This window comes from Dermacentor silvarum, chromosome 10 (genome assembly GCF_013339745.2).
Source record: "Dermacentor silvarum isolate Dsil-2018 chromosome 10, BIME_Dsil_1.4, whole genome shotgun sequence".
Taxonomy (NCBI): domain Eukaryota; kingdom Metazoa; phylum Arthropoda; class Arachnida; order Ixodida; family Ixodidae; genus Dermacentor; species Dermacentor silvarum.
The window spans coordinates 65,140,527-65,158,262 of NC_051163.1; positions in this window are offsets into that span (position 1 = coordinate 65,140,527).

Consider the following 17,736-nt stretch of genomic DNA (forward strand, 5'->3'; position numbering starts at 1 on the left):
GCGGTCCTGTTCTCTCAATGGAATTCGCCATCAGTCAGCGCGATGGCTGCGATGGGACGTGTGAAATCACGCACGCAGTAGGTACACCTTTAGTAAGCCAGAACCATGGATCAGGAAACAATAGAGCATATTAACAGCGGAGCTGTTTAAGCCGGCCGTAATCTGTGCCGCCCGCCGCTACGACGCCACTGCGTTGCTTAGCAACAGCCTCGCGAGCGGCGTGTGCTTCGCCTCCTCTCCGTGCACATGTTGCCTTGACATGGGACGTTAAGGAGAGGGAAGGAGCATGCGCGCGTGGCGCGCTATGCTCGGGAGAGAGAAAGAGAAAGTGAGAGCGAGAGAGAGAGAAACAAATTGTAGCAGCACCAACGAGGCAACGCGCAGAGCTGCTGCCGACGTCATCCGCGCTTCCCCGTTTCCCCGCATTAGCTCCGAACGCGCCGCGCGGTGTCCGTGACTGCAGCACTGCAGCAGGCAAAGCGAGAATCTGCGCGTCGGCGGCGAGCCGATTCGGAATACCGTGCCTAGCAGCACTCAGCATTTCCTAGCAAAACTTAGCCAAGCCTAGTAAAACCTGGAAGAAGCTAGGTAGATCACCAGCACCGCTGGTTACTTCAGCCTTAAATGCACCACTAGTGCAAGCTGCCCACGGTTTTCTTTTATTTTTTTTTTCTGGACTGCCACGATGCCGTATTTCTGTGGGATGTCCTCTTAGAAAAGGAATTGCCGTTAAGCCCTTTTGGAATCCGGTTTCTTCCACGTGCGGATACAAGGGAAGTGCCGAGTGATATGCTGATGTTGCTTTGCATGCATAGCGTATGGAAGACGAGAATGAATATTAGGCATGCTCATATACAGGCTCACTCAGCAAAACACTATTTTGGTGAGAGTATGATACACACACGAGACTTGTTCAGAGCACAATGTGAACCCCCAGAGTGGCTACCTGTACCAGAACAATTGGCTTCTGTGAAGCCTTTTTAAACCACATACACTGGCCGAGTTGTGACTGGTGTATTTAGAATATGTACATGTGTATCTGATAATGTTGTTTGCGTTTGTGAAACGGCAATAAAAAAAAGAAGACAAAAAAAGAAAGCAGCCTTGGCTTCAGGGAAGCATGCTCGTCTCGCACCCCGGAGACCCGGGTTTGATTCCCACCCAGACAGAAATGTACCCATTTATTTAAAGGCACTAATTTACTTTGTTTACAGGAACCTCCCTGAGAAATGTGACGTTAACCCGAGCATATTTTGCGGTGTCGGCCACTTTTCGTTACGCCGCAGTTTCGCCAATGGCACGCCAAGGACACCACCAACATCGACACCTAAGGCTTTCGCCTTGAAAAAAAAAAAACGATGAGGTTGCGAAAAGGAACCAAATGAAGAGGCTAGAAAAAGATGAATGCATGCAAGGTGACCATTAACTGAAAATTGGCAGCAGGTTGTCTAATTGCTCATCTTCAGCATTATCATCGTGCTTCAATCCCTTTTTGCTGCTATTCTTTTTTTTTTTTTTGCAACTGAAAGTGGCAGTTTCACGCAGCACAATGCTTTTTATATGTGAAATATCAGAAAGTACGGTGCTTCTAACAAAGAGGTTATTTGCTTCCGACCTCTGCAGATGGTGTTATTTCCACCTAACCAATCAATCATCACGCAAGCGCAGTAAATGTTTCTTAGCTCTGGAAGTCACTTTCCCACGTCGCCATGCCAGCGCATTCAACTGAACTCGCGAACAGCAATGATATAGAAGCCTTAATGTTCTTTCTTAACGTCGCTATAGTGAACTAGATAGGGGTAGTGGTGCGAGGGCACTCCACGCGCCGAGACAGTTTGCACGGAAACAGGCAGGCGGCGCTGCGGCTCCTTTCACCTGAACCGCAGCGCTTGCTCGCCGCGCACTCATCGGAAGAGTACGATAGGTCTGAAGCTTATGCTTGGCTCCCAAATGCTTACATTGCTCACAATGTCAACAAAAGAAGAATAAAGAGTTTTGTCTATAGTGAATAGACAGTTCTCGCTCAAAAGCTCCCAGCCATGGGATTTTAGGTATAAATCCGCCTACGAGAAAGTATGCGAAACTACACGTGGCTAGTCGGAATGAACGCCTGTACCAGTACATCGAAATGTGACCGCCGAGGCCGTGATTGACGAAAAAATGACAAAAAAAAAAGGAATCTCTGAGAGAATGCATGAAATCATTTTATTCAGGGCAAAAGCACTCTGTTCACAAAAGAGGCGTCAAAACAAAACCAGGCACCTAGATCATCCCACTCAGCGGCTTAATGTGCTTAGCTCTGTATCGCTTTGCGCTTCTCGGACTGTTAATGCCTTCTACTAAGAAGTGTAGTCCCGTGGGGGCATACAAATAAACAATTCGCATGCTTACTTCTTTCTTGTGAGCGTCGCATCCAACACCATTGGAGCAGATGAAATTACTCTTTGGAAGAGCCACAACATCGCAGATGCTGTTCATGTGTAGCTCTGAAACACTGAAGCATTCTGTAAATATGTTCCTCGAGAGCTTCAATGAATTAGTACAAATCTTGTGAAGGATACAGAAGTCCACCCCAGTCACACTGCTCAGTCTACTCCAAGGGTAACAGGTTTGCTTTGGCTTCTGTTCGCCTGACGAGGTGGATGTGCTCACATGAACAACAGTTAAGTTTCAGGGCGCACTTTCTTGTTACGTAGCCTGCTACGTAACTCGTATTAGCCGCGAGTAACTCTTCTCCGTTACTAAGGATGAGTAGCTAGCACGGGGAGTTTCTACTGTGGCTAGAGTCTTCCGCTTAATCCTTCTAACCTTTTTGGCGACCAGCTCATCAACACTCTTTGGAGTAATCTTGGGAGTTTTCTCGTCCACGCAAACTTGCAAAGAATGTGCTCCCTCCAGCACGTGCTTTGCCTCATCCATCGTCTGTGACACACTTTCAGATACGAGTGTCTTTCGTATGTACGTACGGCAAATCACTGCACAAGGGCTCTCACTGTAATTCATCAGCGCAGTCTTCTCAACGCGGACAGAATTTTTCTCACTATCCAACGACGCCAAAACATACCGAGCGCCGTCATAGTTCGGAAACGTGTGCAGTGCCCAATGCTCAGTGGGTTTGGGAATGACACTCACCTAAAAAGGCGTGATTTTCATTTTCAGCATCGTCACCTACGTCCACAGTGTCACTGGCCTGCAGGTCGTCATCTTGTAGGCACCGCCATTTCGTCCGGTCGCCATGTAGATGTAAGGCAGCCCTTTTACTCGTGGGCCGTTCGCGCGGCGGAGTTTTCGAAAGGTACATGGGGAGATTAGGCAAATCTAATGCCAAAGAGCGCCTGGACATGTCTTATGATATTGCATCATTATGGGTTAAAAACAGTGATTTAAAATTGAGGCTGTATATAGAAGCCTACGCGTAAAATAAATCTATAGATATAATAGTGCGTCGACTCTAAAATAATTACTAAAATAAATATAGGACCTCAAATGCATTGAGTAGATGCGCACATATTAAAACAATATGGGAAGTCTGAGTCCGTCACTTTACTATTCTTGGCTACGCAAGAAGTGTGAGGTTCTACGCAAGACGTACTTTTGCGCATCAGATTGTACCTCACCTGTGAGGTAGAACCTGACGGTTAGGGTGACGCAATTTCTAGAAAAATCACTTCTGCAAGATAATTAAGCACTATCTTACTTAAAGTTAAAAAGGGGTCATCTGACAAGAATAACGAGGGATGGGGAGGTGTATGGTGTGAGTAGAATTCCCTAAAATGAGCCACTCGCTCTAGGTGAAGTTCAGGACGTTTGCCTTCGATCACGCTGTACGTAATCTCTGAGCATATGTTCTCCTTCAAAATGAAGCTCGCACACGGTGTCAGTGACTTCATTGCGTTGTAGATTCCGCTCCCACGTCAGGCGCATTTCTTCATCATCGGGGACATTAAACAGAGATAATTTCGGGGCATCTTTCACTCTGCTGTACCCAGTCTTACAACCAGGCGCAAAGGAATAGTTCTTTCGCCGAGGTCTCCTCACCTCATATAGCACTAACTCAGCGCGCACACGCCACAAAAAAAAAAAAAAAAATCACGCAGCGTGTAACTGCAATCTGTAAACACGCCGGGGCCTGTCAGAACGCACGCGGCGGTGATGAGGCTTCAGGTGAAAGGCGCAGTGGCGCCACCACACGGTGCGCGAAGATTTCCGTGCGGTGCGCCTCGCGGGCGCTGCTTCTCTCCGCTCTCCCTCGCCCCACTACCCCTATCTATCTAGTTCACTATAACGTCGCCAAATCGCAAAAAAAAAAAAAAAAAAATCCGTCTTTCATATGGTGGTCGAGCGACTGCAGCGCCAAACTTCTCTCTAGAAAATTTTGGTGTGAAACACCATGCCTTGAATCACTATTTAGTGTCTTATCAGTAGAAATCTTAGCGTGAAACTCTATGCCTTGAATCACTCTTGAGGGTTTTATCAGCTATACCGACGCCAGCAATCTATAGGCGCGACTCAGAAGTTGGCAAGTCGCGGCATCTGGCGCCCAAGTGGCAGCTGGCGCCGGCAGCTCCGTTTCCTAAAATAGAGACAGCCTCGTGGCCGGCTGCTGATATGCGATATGCAGAAAAGGAAGGCTGACTAAAAGCCTGTTATTCGCTTCGTTGCGCCCAGCACGTGGACTCGTTATCTGAAAACACACCCGATAGTGCTTCAATGTGACTGCGCATGCGCGCATTGACGCCACATACATTGACGAACAATGGTGAGTGACTTGTCAATGAATGAAGTTCGTTTATTGTCATGACATACATGGAAAGGAACCTCGGAACGAGAAGTCACAAAATGTGACTTGAAAGTGTTATAAAGGTGTTTATAGACTCCCGTTAAGGCGAAACCGGTTAAGCCGAAGTTCCGGATACGAGGAACCATGTGTGAAGATTTGGTTGGTTCCCATATAGACCAAAAGAGAAATAGAACCTCCTAACACCAACCGCTGCTTCGGTTAATCCGAACTTCCGCAGTCACGCACTAACGCCTGCCACTTGGTCAGCGAAAGAGCCGGGAATGAGGCAGTCTTTGTTAGCTAGACGAGATGCAAATGGTGTTTCTACGGGCATAGACAGCTACGCCAGCGTCGACGATAACGTGAGAACATCCACGGCTGACACCATATAGATATCGCTAATTGACGAGGCCCTTCACGTGCGGAGGTAGGCTGGTGATTAGGTGAGGACACTGCCCAGAAGCCGCATTAACCAGCTTCCGAGATGACTCAGCTAATAGTGCCCCTAATATTACGGTAATTTTTTATGAGAAAGCATTATATGCCCTATCACGCGAAAATTTGTCGTATAGTCGGCGTGACCGAAAGGTGGTACCAAAAATGGCCGACGGCGCAAAGAGTAAAAGCACGTGAAAAAATGCTCGGGTTGACGTCTCATTTCTCAGGGATGTTCCTGTAAACCGAGGAAATTAATGGCTTTTGAGGGAACGTAGTAATTCAATCGCACGCTGTTTTTCTTTGGCAGGTTTAACATCTATTCTCTTGAAATCTTTATCCATAGCTTCACAAGCTTTTTGACCAACTCGCCCAACTATCAGTTCTGCTGCAATTCACTTATAGTACCGAGGGCTCTTTTCCGTGTTCTATATATCCTTCCTCCCGCTAACCCAGCTGTCTTAGCTTCATTAATTGCGCTATGTGTGTGCCGAGCAAGAGTGGCCTCTTGGCATGTCCGGCATTCTACGTGCCCCCCTGACATAGAAAAACAGCGTGCGATTGAATTACTACGTTCCCTCAATTTAGAAAGCCTATGTGCCTCAGTCAAAAAAGCAAAGGGCCTGCATCTTGAAGTGTTTTTCTCATGCAAGACGCACAAACCTGGAGAGCCGTTCAGAGCCATTGTAACTGAAAGAAGCACTTGGCAGCAGCAGGTAGCATCGTTTATCCAAAAACAGCTTTTCTTGTTAAGAATCCTAGATCCGTTAGCAATCTGCAATTCTGAGGCAGTTCTACGCTATTTGAGGGAAAACAAAACAAAGGGATGTAGCGCCTTCAGCGTAGACGTACAGGATTTATTTTACTCGATTCCCCACACAGAGTTGTTAAAAAATGTTAAACTGTGTATTTGCGAAGATAATGATGAAGTAAAATTTAGAAATGACTGTGGAGTACCCGTGGAAAGCTTTATGGAAGTACTATTCTTTTATCTTAGCTCTGCTTTTGTCGGTTGGAATGAAGCAATGTATGTGCAAAAATCTGGTATATGTATAGGTTCCAAGGTAGCCCCACTACTAAGCGACATTTTTCTAGCTCGTGTAGACCAAAGTATTCACAGCGCTTTAAGAAGCTTGGCAAAAATTTTCCGTTTTGTTGATGATTTTTTGGTTATATTTGATGGGAATGAATTCCATGGCTGCAATGTGGTTAATGTACTAAAGGTGTTTCGTGAATGTGGCCTTGGCCTTAATTTTACCCATGAGATCGCTAAAGAAAACGAACTACAGTTTCTAGATTTGTCTCTGCGATTGCTACCCGACCACACATGCTGGATGTACAGCCCGAGATCAAAAAAGCCCATATTACAGTACAAATCAGGACATTCGAAGATTGTAAAAAAGCGGAATTGCGGTGTCTTGCCTTCGGGCCGCTTTAGAAAAATCTTTTTGCCACCGAATAAAAGATAGCTTTGCCAAGCAGGTAACAAGGCTAGCTTCAGTGGGATTCCCGGAACACATTATAGTCAGAGCGGCCGAAAAAGTAATTAAAATAGTAAAGGGTGTACAACCCACCGATCCAAGGAACAGGTTTAGCACAAACAGAAAGCGCCTTGCGGTTGTACCTTACGTCCATTATTTTTCCCATGGGCTAAAGAGTGTAGCCAGCCGGTATGGTGTTGAAGTGGTTTTCAGTGCACCTAACAAGGTGCAAAAACTGTGCCAAGCTACTTCAAAAAAGTTTGATAATAAGGTAAACAAATGCAGCTGCGGTCTTAAAGAAGATAAAAAAAATTCACAAAATGAAGAATTGGTGTTGTGTACCGGCTTCCGTTGACCTGTGGCCACCGACCGGTTTGTACATAGGACAAACCGGTAGGTGCATAAACACCCGTCTAAAAGAACATGAACGCTCTCTCGGTAAAGAAAATCATTCACATTTATCAAACCACTGTAATCTATGTCATTGTGATCCGGTATTTATTGACACTGACATTTTGTTTTCAGATAAAAACAAACTAACACGTGAAATAACAGAAGCGTTCCATATCAAGAAGTGTGCTGAAAAATGCATAAGTCAACCATCGGTTGCAATTTCTGACAAAGTATTTACATTTTTGAATACTGGGTAAACCTTTTTATTCTTTTCTGTCTATACTGACGACTCTTGTTGCACAAGCTCAGTGCAGATAGCTGGGGTATATATGTTTTGTACGTTTCCGAAAATAAACAGTTGTGAGTAATCGCTCGTGTGTCCCCCCCCCCCCCCCCCCCCCCCTTCACTGTGTCCGTGTCGATTGTGCGCGCAAAAAGATTTCACTATGAACTAAGGCCCATGTAAAGAAGAGCGCTTGCTCCGCTAAGGCCCACTGATGATCCGCCGAGTCTGAGTGCCGCCAAGCACTCCAGGAAGTAGGGGGAGGGTAAGGGAAATAAGGAGAAGTAATGACAGTGTTACATGAGTACCGGATGTGTTCTGTATCTGCCCTTATCTCCGGACAGTTGGCGCAGTGAGCTGTGCTACGCCATCCGAAGTTGTAGAGCATGAGTGGGGTGAGGAGAGTGTTAGTCTGAACTTTGCGAAGGACATGTGTGCTCGTTCCGTGTTTAGTGAAGGGTGAGGGTGGGGTAAAATAGTGCGGTTTTCCATGATGTTCTTGTAGTGTTCAGCTATTTGCTTTTTGTACGTGGCGGCGTCTTCCACTGTCGTTGGATTTGGCCAGGGAATCGAGGGCGCGTTCACGACGTTCCGAGGTCTACAAACGGTACAAGGCGTTCACATTCCCACATGTAGGCAGTCTTAGGTATCTCTGCCGAATGCTTTTAAAGGAGAATCGTTGGAGAAGTATCTCGGCTATGCGGAGTAAGTGAAAGGAGAATAAAGCCCAAGTGGCGCAACCGTCATCACCTCCATCGTCGTTATTCCACCGTAGCCGTCGTCATGGGCACGCTGCCATGGCACGCTGTCTACCAAAGCATGTCGACGATTATTTGTGCCGCCATCATCGAACACCATTATCGATGTCAGAAGTATACTTCGGGGGTGTTGCTAGAGCGATCATTTGATTTCCTAGGTTCGCGTAAGCTGCTCGCTGGCTGTCGCAATCATACTTCTCAACAACATGAGGGCGCTGAAAAAATTTCAGTAAGCGGTAGGCGAAATGTCAGCTTTCGTGACAGCACCGGCACGCAACGTTATACTCAATAGCTTAAATGTGTCATCAATCAATCAATCAATTAAATCAGGGGGTTTTACGTGCCAAAACCACGATCTGATTATGAGGCATGCCGTAGTGGGGGACTCCGGAATAACTTGAACCACCTGGGGTTCTTTAATGCGCATCTAAATCTAAGTACACGGGTGCTTAAAAGTGTATAAAGCAACAATTTTGTGTCAGGAAAATGAAACGTGTGTAATTCTTCGTATTTTTAAAATTTTAATTGTTTTCATTGATTGTGTAATGGCTATTTAGGCGTGCCAGGAATAGCAGATTTGGAGTACTGTGGATCATTTCTGGTGCTATATAATATGAAGCTTAGTTATGATAAGACGAACAAATTTTCACGAACCTGTCGAGTTCGCTCGGTGCGTCAACCCCCGTTGCAACGGTGGTTTCGCGAGAGTGAGATTTGCATTGCTCGGAGCAAGCGCACGGGCCTGTGTATTGATTGATTGATTGATTGATTCGACATGAAAATTGTACGAGTCGACTGGGAGCGCTCTCTGATTTCCTCCACTGCCAGGGCCCGACCGACGAGCCATTGCAGCCGATCAGAGTCGTCGCTGCGAAGAATGGCCTCCCATTGCTCGAAAGCGGGGTTGGGGATGGCGTCTAACACGTGAGTGAATGAACAGCAGACTCGCCCATCTGATCGAGGCCAAAAACGCCCTGCTCCACCGATGGAAGGGTCAAAGGCTCAATCGCAGACTCCGAAACACTTCACATCTCAGAGCTCAACAAGGTCATCGATAACCACTGCAAAGCGCTATGCCAGCAGCAGTGGGACGAGCTCTGCGATCATATATTGACGGACAGATGCGCAATGGCAAGTCCTGGGGTACGCTGAAGCACCTTCTCGACGAAAGCGGCTACAAGTCAAATCAGAAGCTTACGTTGGCCCGGGCCCTTCACGAAGCCACCAGGTCTCACACGGTCGATGTACTCGTCTCCAAACTCATTCAGAAGTACCTGCCCGTCCAGCGCGACGGGGATCCGGCGACCCAACTCCCGGACTACCGAGGCCCTCCTCGCCCCGAGCTGAACGAAGACTTCACCGTTGCCGAGGTCAGACAGGCCATCTTCGCGCTCAACCGCAAGTCTGCGCCGGGTCCGGACGGAGACACCAACAGAATGTTCAGAAACCTCGACGACCCGTCGATCGGCTTTCTGGCTGACAAGATCAACGAGTCCTGGAAGAGCGGCGTGATTCCTGCAGAATGGAAGACGGCCTGCATGGTGCTCATTCCCAAGCCCGACAAGGCCCAGAACATTGAGAACCTCAGGCAAATTTCTCTAACCTCCTGCGTCGGCAAGGTCATGGAGCTCAACGGGTACCTCGAACGGCTCAACGGGTACCTCGAAGACAACGAGGTTTACACGTACAACATGATCGGCTTCCGTGCCGGACTCTCGACGCAGGATGCCATGAAACTCATCAAGCATCAGATCGTGGACGGCCGTTCCAGAAACGTCAAGGCTCTGCTCGGTCTAGACCTCGAGAAGGCTTTCGACAACATGCTCCACGCCTTCATCGTCAAGACCATTTCGGACCTGTGTCTCGGTTCCAGATTCCACAGCTGCGTCAGCTCTTGTCTAACGGACTGGAATGCCAAGCTTCACATTAGAGATTTACACCACGAAGATGTGCCCCTCGGAGAACGGGGCACTCCTCAGGGCGCCGTAATCTCCCCCACACTATTTAACATCTGTATAATTGGTCTTTCCGAGAGGTTGACACGCGTCGAGGACGTCAAGGACACCATCTACGCCGACGACATTACCATCTGGTGCGCCGGGGGCTGCGAGGGCAGAGTCGAAGAAGCCATGCAGAAGGCAATCGACGTCATCGAGGAGTATCTCCGCCGCCCCGGACTTCGGTGCACCCCCGCCAAGTCGGAGCTTCTGCTCTACAGAAAAGAGAAGGGAGGCCGACAGAAAGATTGGAAGCCAGTCTCCGAAAGCAGCATCAGTCTTCGCACTTATGACGGGGGTATGATACCCAGGGTCGATGTCATTAGGGTCCTGGGCATGTTTGTCGAATTCAACGGTGGGAACGGAACGGCTTTCTGCAAGATCATCGCAAAGACGGACAAAGCTTTCCGCATCGTTCGCAGAATCGCAAACAGGCACCGAGGCATGAATAAGCCAGTCTCCTCAGCCTGATCAACGCCTTCGTATTATGCCATTTCACGTACACGATTTCTATGCACAACTGGCTCAGAGTGGAGCGAGACAAGCTCAGCGCTCTCAAAAGTCAAAAGGGCTATCGGGCTACCCTTTAGGACCGATACCGAAGATCTCCTCAAGCTGGGGGCACACAACCCCGCCGAGGAGATTGCTGAAGCCCAAGAACGCGCGCAACTCGCTCGCCTGACCACCACAGCGGCAGGTAAATGCATCCTCGAAGAGCTGGGTTACCCTCCTGCGGTATCCTCGAGGGTCAGTACCCCGATCCCTAGGTGCATTCGAGACAAGCTCGAAGTGGCCCCCGTGCCTCGAAACTTCCATCCCGTCCACAACGAGGGCAGACGCAAGGCGAGAGCAGTAGTAATTCTCAAACAGCTCATGCAACAAGGAATCAGAGCAAGCTTCGTCGACGCCGCGGAGTACAGTGATGTGAAGACCTTTGCCGTCGTCGAGGTCGACTCCAGCGGCAAGATTTCCAATAGCGCTTCAATTCGCACTTCAGACCCCGAAGTCGCCGAGCAAGCTGCCATCGCCCTCGCTCTGCTAGACGGTCGTGGGTCTGAGATCTTTAGCGATTCCAAAACGGCAGTTAGGGCTTTTCAGAAGGGTCGCATCGCCGAGCAAGCTGCTAGTCTCTTAGCGTCTCCAGTCCGGATGTTCTCACGCATCATTCGATTCACTGGTTTCCCGCTCACGTAGGGTCGGTCCAGGGTGCTCCTCCGAACCTCAATGAGTCTGCTCACGAGGCTGCGCGCGACCTCACCGACCGCGCTTCCTCTGTAAGGAGAGCCGACACCCCTCCCCCCTACGGCCACAGAGATGCTCCCGCAACTCACAACGAGGTTACGAAATTCTTCTACATGTCTAGAAGGGTCTTTCCACCCCCTCACCCCAAATTGAATAGGGCACAAGCCGTTTCTCTTAGACTTCTACAGACCGGCACATATCCGTGTCTGGCCGTTCTACACGACGTTTACCCTGACGTATGTCGCGACGACGCCTGCCCTCCTGCGGGCTGACCTCCACTCTAGCACACATGCTCTGGGAGTGCGGGTCGAGATACCCCAAGTTCAGCAAGGAGGAGTGGCACTCACTCACTCATTTCTGCGTAGCCCCGCTCTAAACAAGCAAATCCTGGCTGTCCGGCGCGCCCGCGACCGGGCTGGTGGACTAGACCTGGAGGACTAGACCCTACGTGGGGACTAGCCGGGTGGGCGACGAGTTCGCGTCCTCGCCGGACCTCCAATAAAAGTTATTTCACTCACTCTACCACGTGGTTAAACTGGCAAGCCCATGGTTTGTTGTAGTGGTCCACGATGTCTCCGCAGTGAGGGCACTGCGGTCTGTAATTCGAGGGGCACCACAGGTGTAATTTTGTGAGGGATGGGAGCGTGCTTGTTTGTAGCCTTCCGAGCGTGTGCTCTAGCTTCTAGTCTATCTAGGGTTCGTGTGTGGTGGAGGGAAAGTTCTTCGATCTGCCTGGTACGTTTCTAAGAATTTCCGATTGCGTTGCGGGTTCTTGTCTGTTTCCTGTCTGTTTCATGTCAATAAGTATGTAGACTGCAGAACTAATGTTGTGTACTCTTTCCCGCTCTCGTGTTGGCGAATGTACATAGGGCAAACGGGCCAGTGCATCAATGTAAGACTTAGGGAGCATGATTTGTCATTGGACAAGAAGGATTACGCGCATGTGTCTGCGCATTGCCGACAATGCAAGTGTAAGGCACGGCTTAAGAAGAAAGCCATTTTGTTCAAGCATACTGATGCATGTACCCACTAGATTAGTCATGGAGGCAGCCCACATAGAGCGGAAGGGCGATAGTTGTATTAGCCATGCAGCCTTCAATCGCGCTTTGTCAGCAGGAATTAGCTCGATACGGTAACAGATGCCCTGTAACCACGTGACCTGGTTGTTTTCCTTCGCTTTGCTGTGTGATTGTCTGTGTCGCTAATATATTCCTTGGTGTGTGTATCAGTAAACTTAGTTGTGAGTCAGCGCTCGTCCTGTGTTCCTTCAACCCTTCCGTCGTTTTTTCGCGCTGTTACCATTATATCTGTTTCCTGGGTTCCTTCAGACGACTTTATATTCGATTCATGAGCGCCGCCAGCTTGGGCTGTCACACAAACAATTTCCAAGTTTGATGAGAAGTTAAGTCACGTAACATGGCCATGAAACGTTGAACGCATTTATACAACTATTTTCATACTTGCAAATCGACTGTAGTAACGTACATCTCGTTGTGAAAGATAGAAAACATCAGTGTTAACAGCCCAAGATGGCGGCACCTAAACGCCTCCGTAAAATAGTCTATAGGGCTTGCGTCGGCGAAAGCTCGTGGAAAATGGAAGCACGAGGTGTCCAGGGGCTATCGCGTGCAGTGGGGAAGAGTAGAGGAGCCCGGCACGAGCAGGCAGAAAGCTGAGAGGAGGAGCGGTGAAGGTGTGTTGGCCTGGTCGGGCCTGAAAAGTCCCCTGACCAGGCCACATGGCAAATTTCGGTTATACTCTGGAATAAGGAGTGTTCTACCGCAACAATTTTTTTTGCAGATCAGTTCATTAATAGCAGATATATAAATATTTGAAGTGCCGCGAACCCATGATTTAGGGACGCCAACCCTGTCGGACGCCAACGCCCGAGGGGTCTTCGCTACGACACGTCTTCCCCTCCCGTCGCTCAGCAGGAGCGCAAGAGTCTGCGAGAGTTGTCGTTTCGCCCACATGTATTTGCTACGTACGTAGGCGAGACGAAGGAAAATAATAAAGAAAATATATATTTACCGTAAGTGTCGCGAGGAACGTGTATCTGTTATTACAAAGTCCCGGTTCCGCGAAAACTGCGTCGTTCCAGCAGCCGCATTGTTGGAACTGCACACACAGTGTCAGCGTCAGGAGCTTATCTGGCGTCCTTATCGCGGTCCTTGCGACACAGTCTATCCGCCAGCTGCTGCAGCAACCCCTCTCGAAACCTCTCGATACTGAAAGACTGTCCTCTTTCTATACGCTTCGGGAATGTAGAAAAGAAAGAAAGAATTCATCAACGTGGCGCTCGGCTTCGCAGAGCCAGTATCGCTTGAGGAGTAAAACGAACCAGGGGTCAGAGTCGCAGATGGGTAAGAAAAAGTGTTGTCTGACGCCAGTAACGGCGCTCTGATCGGTTAGCCGCAGGCCAAACTGAACGTATTCGACAGTGGTACCACACCTCGCTGTAACGAACTAGTTTAAGAACCTTCGGATATTAAAGGACCACACACCAGGCTTCGTGGGGAACTTTTTGTGCACTAGAAGATGTAGAGCGCTGTCCAGGCAGATTTCTACCGTAAGAATTTTCCGATAAGGTGTCTTCGATCGATGCTGACGTCGTTGAGGAAAGTGCAGCGGTGTAGGGTATGCACTGTCGTTTATTTACAGTATTTTACAGATACGTACAAAGCACTTCCATTGGCATATTAGAATCCTGTGAGAGCGGCCATCGTATACGGTGTACTCGCCCGCTCCTTGAGTCGTTCTGCTCGTTCGCGGTGGCGACGCCGCTAGGTGGAGCTGCGTGTCAAGCGAGAAACGCGAGAGAGGAATCCGACTACAGTGAACGGCTCAAGCATGACGCGTTTCGGCGGTCGCAATACGTTGCGTCGCTACATTCCTATATACATTGCCGTCGACAAACATCCTTGAGATGGGTTTTGCCGGAATTTTTTTTCTTCTAGCCTGTGTAAACTAGCATACGTTGGGTGTATACTAGTTTTCAATAATATCAATCATTACTACTCCGAATGAGAAACATAAATAGGAGTTTCAAAGACAGGCCGGCGACTGCCTCCGGAAGGAACACGGCGCTAGGCTTACGTCAAGGAAGGAAAGAGTGGAGAAGGAAAGGCAGGGAGGTTAACCAGTTTAGCACAACCGGTTTGCTACCCTACACATGGGAGAGCGGGATGAGGGAGAATGAAAGATGGGGAAGAGAGAGCGAGAGCACATAGCACAGCACACACATCGTCAGTCAGTCCGTCACTCTTGCGTCGTACGTGACATCACTGTCACAACCGCTTGTACAAGCCCGTTTCTTTAAAGTCGCCTTCAGTTGCGATGTCTTCTGTCGACGACATGTGAGAACCGTTTCAACTGACATTGGTCTATTGTCAAAGCGCGCTAGAACGGACTCCAGGGACTGTCTGTGAACATTATATTCAGGACAGTCGCATAGAATGTGTTCCAGGGTCTCCTCGCAAAGACAGGCCTTGCAAAGAGCGTTGTCGGCCATTCCAATGAGAAATGAATTAGATTTCGTACATGCCGTCGCTAGCCATATGGGATAAAGCAGAGTGGCCGCTCTTCGGCGGAGTCAAGTTGGCATACAGAGATGCATCAAAGAAGGCAGATGGTATTGACGATTGCTCCGGTTGGTCTAAGGAGAAGACACGGGAAAGGATAGCAGAGGAATCGCAGAAATTAAAAAGAGGAACTGCTATAGTCTGTCTGTCAATTAATAAATGAATCAATGAGTGAGAAAACTAATCACTCAGTGAATGAATAAATAAATTAATTTAATCCATCAATCAACCAACCAATGAATTCATAAATCTGTCAACTAGTTATTTGGTTAATAAATGAATGAATCAATGAATTAATGAACGAATCACTGAGTGAATCAATGAGTCGATTCCTCAATCAATCAGTCGATCGGTCATTGAATTAATGCGCCAGTATGTCAACGGATGAATCAGTCAATTCAGTTGGTCATTGAATGAATCGATCAGTGAGTCAATGCTGGTGCGCCACCACGCTAAACTCTCCTGGATTTATTAGAGAACTCCTCCATCCTTCCCTCTATCCCTTCCTCAGTCAGTCAGTCAGTCAGTCAGTCAGTCACAGCCAGTTATTTGGTCGGTCAGTTAGTGGGTCAGTCAGCTAGTCGGTCAGTTAGTCAGACAGTTAGTTAGTTGGTCAGTCAGTGAGTTAGTTAGTTAGTTAGTTAGTTAGTTAGTTAGTTAGTTAGTTAGTTAGTTAGTTAGTTAGTTAGTTAGTTAGTTAGTTAGTTAGTTAGTTAGTTAGTTAGTCTTAAGCAACGGCTTCACGCTACGAGTCCTCAGAACTACGCAGTGAGACTGCACCTGTCGCGGCTGAATTTGCGGAAGGCATATGGCTTCTGTGTGGGGCGAGATGGCCTGCGTGCCGGGCTCCACGACCGCGGCGTTGTCGGTCGCGCCTCGTGCGATGAGGGCGGCCGCTCGGCGCCTCCGGGTGTCGTAGCCTTTTTATCAGCCGGCCCGGACGTGGGCATGCTAGGTAAGAGCGTGCCTCTGTTATTGCTGTTTACACGGGCACGCCGTGTTTGCTCGGAAGGCGCGTGCTTCTGCGTAGTCCGGACGTGCTGCTATTTTCGAGCATTGCGCCGCACAAAGTCCTCTGTTGCGTCACAGCCGCGCCTCATGCTGACTGTTCGCGGTGAACGTATGCGGTCGGTTTCTGTCGAAGGGACAGAGAGTGGTGACTGAGGAGAGAGAGGGCAGAGAAGATAACCAAGGTCGCGCCCGGTTGGCTACCTTGCAGTGGGGAAAAGGGAAGAGCCCTGGGGGAAAGGGAGAAACAGAGGAGCACTAACACATTCGAAGTGTTAAAAACATCGGCCTCTTCTGCAAGCGCGCTCAGCCAACTAGACTGTCGACCTTTTACAATGGCAAAGATCCACGGTTGCTTGTCCTCACCCATCATCAACACAGAGAGCAACCCGAGCTCTAATTACTTTCCTAATATCAACGGACCTGACAAGACGCTTATAGACACCCTGCAATTGTTGCCCTGACGAAGACAGATCCCCTTGTAGTAAAGTTGGGTTCAACGGCATTCCTACTTCTACTACAGTTCATCCCTTCGAGCCTCCATCTTTCTTTGAACCACTCTATTGTTTTGGATTTATATACTCCCTGTGTCTGCTACTGTAGACGTGCTCTCTGTCTCTATCTCTCTCTCTCATTTTGCCTTTGCCTATCTCTTTTCTTTCAATCCATCATCCCCTTTCTCCCGTGCAGCGTAGCCAACCGGATGTCCGTCATGGTTAATTACCCTGTCTTTGTTTTTCTTTCTCTCTCTATCTGTACCACGCAGTTCACGTACATAAAGGTATGGCACTTTAACAAGTATAAATAAAGTTGGTCTCGGAAAAACTGGACTTGACGTTATCGACGTTATTGTGGCATCACTACAGAGAGCAAAATTTGCTGACATTGGGCATCAAAAAGGCTAGGTCATGATGTTGCTGTTGCTCATAAAAAGTGCACAGCTGTTTCGCCCCTTTCTTGTAGCTTTAACGGTCTTTTTTTGTGGATACGTGGTTAGATTAGCGTTTGTGATAAAACGGGTTGTATAGATGTATGTATTCTGTGGAGTATTTTACTTTCTGTACGGTGGACCGAACTGGAATTGAGCTATCCGTTTAGAATTGCCGACTATGTCAGTACGTAGTGGATTGCCACACCACACTTCAGACTGAAATGTGTACATTGCATTTGTACAGCCGCGTGAACAACAGTTCCATGCTGCTTGTACGCTCCGTTGTGACAATTCTATCTTTTATAACTTATGTTTTTGTTTCTCTGCTGTATAACAAGAAAAAAATGGGCTAGCTTAGGCATTTGCTACCTCAATCTTCCAATGGCAACCCATTTATAAGAGTAAAGAACAGACTTAAAGAACTACGTTGTACGTGTAATAACTTCGATTATAAGCATACAATGCTTCTGATGTCCAGCCCAATGCTTTATTTGTAATCTTTTACAAGCCGCAAGAGAAACTTCGCACGGGTTTTTCGAACGCCCTTGAAATATATCTCCGCGCGGGGAAAATGAGCTTATAAATTTTACATTATATGGGGCAATGAGGCTTATAAATCGTTCATTAAAGCAAAGTTGAAGGACACGCAAAGCTCAACAACGTTCTGGCCAAAGCAAATGCCACGGTGATACCTATATATGGTCTCTCGATTCCATGTACGTGAGGCTGGAAGTGTACGAAGAGGATGACCAGCTCGTTTGGATCACCTTTAAGCTATGGAAGCGGGCAAAATCGCGTTGACCTTTTAAAAAAATTTCTTGCTTTCTTTCCCTTTTTCGCAGCTTCG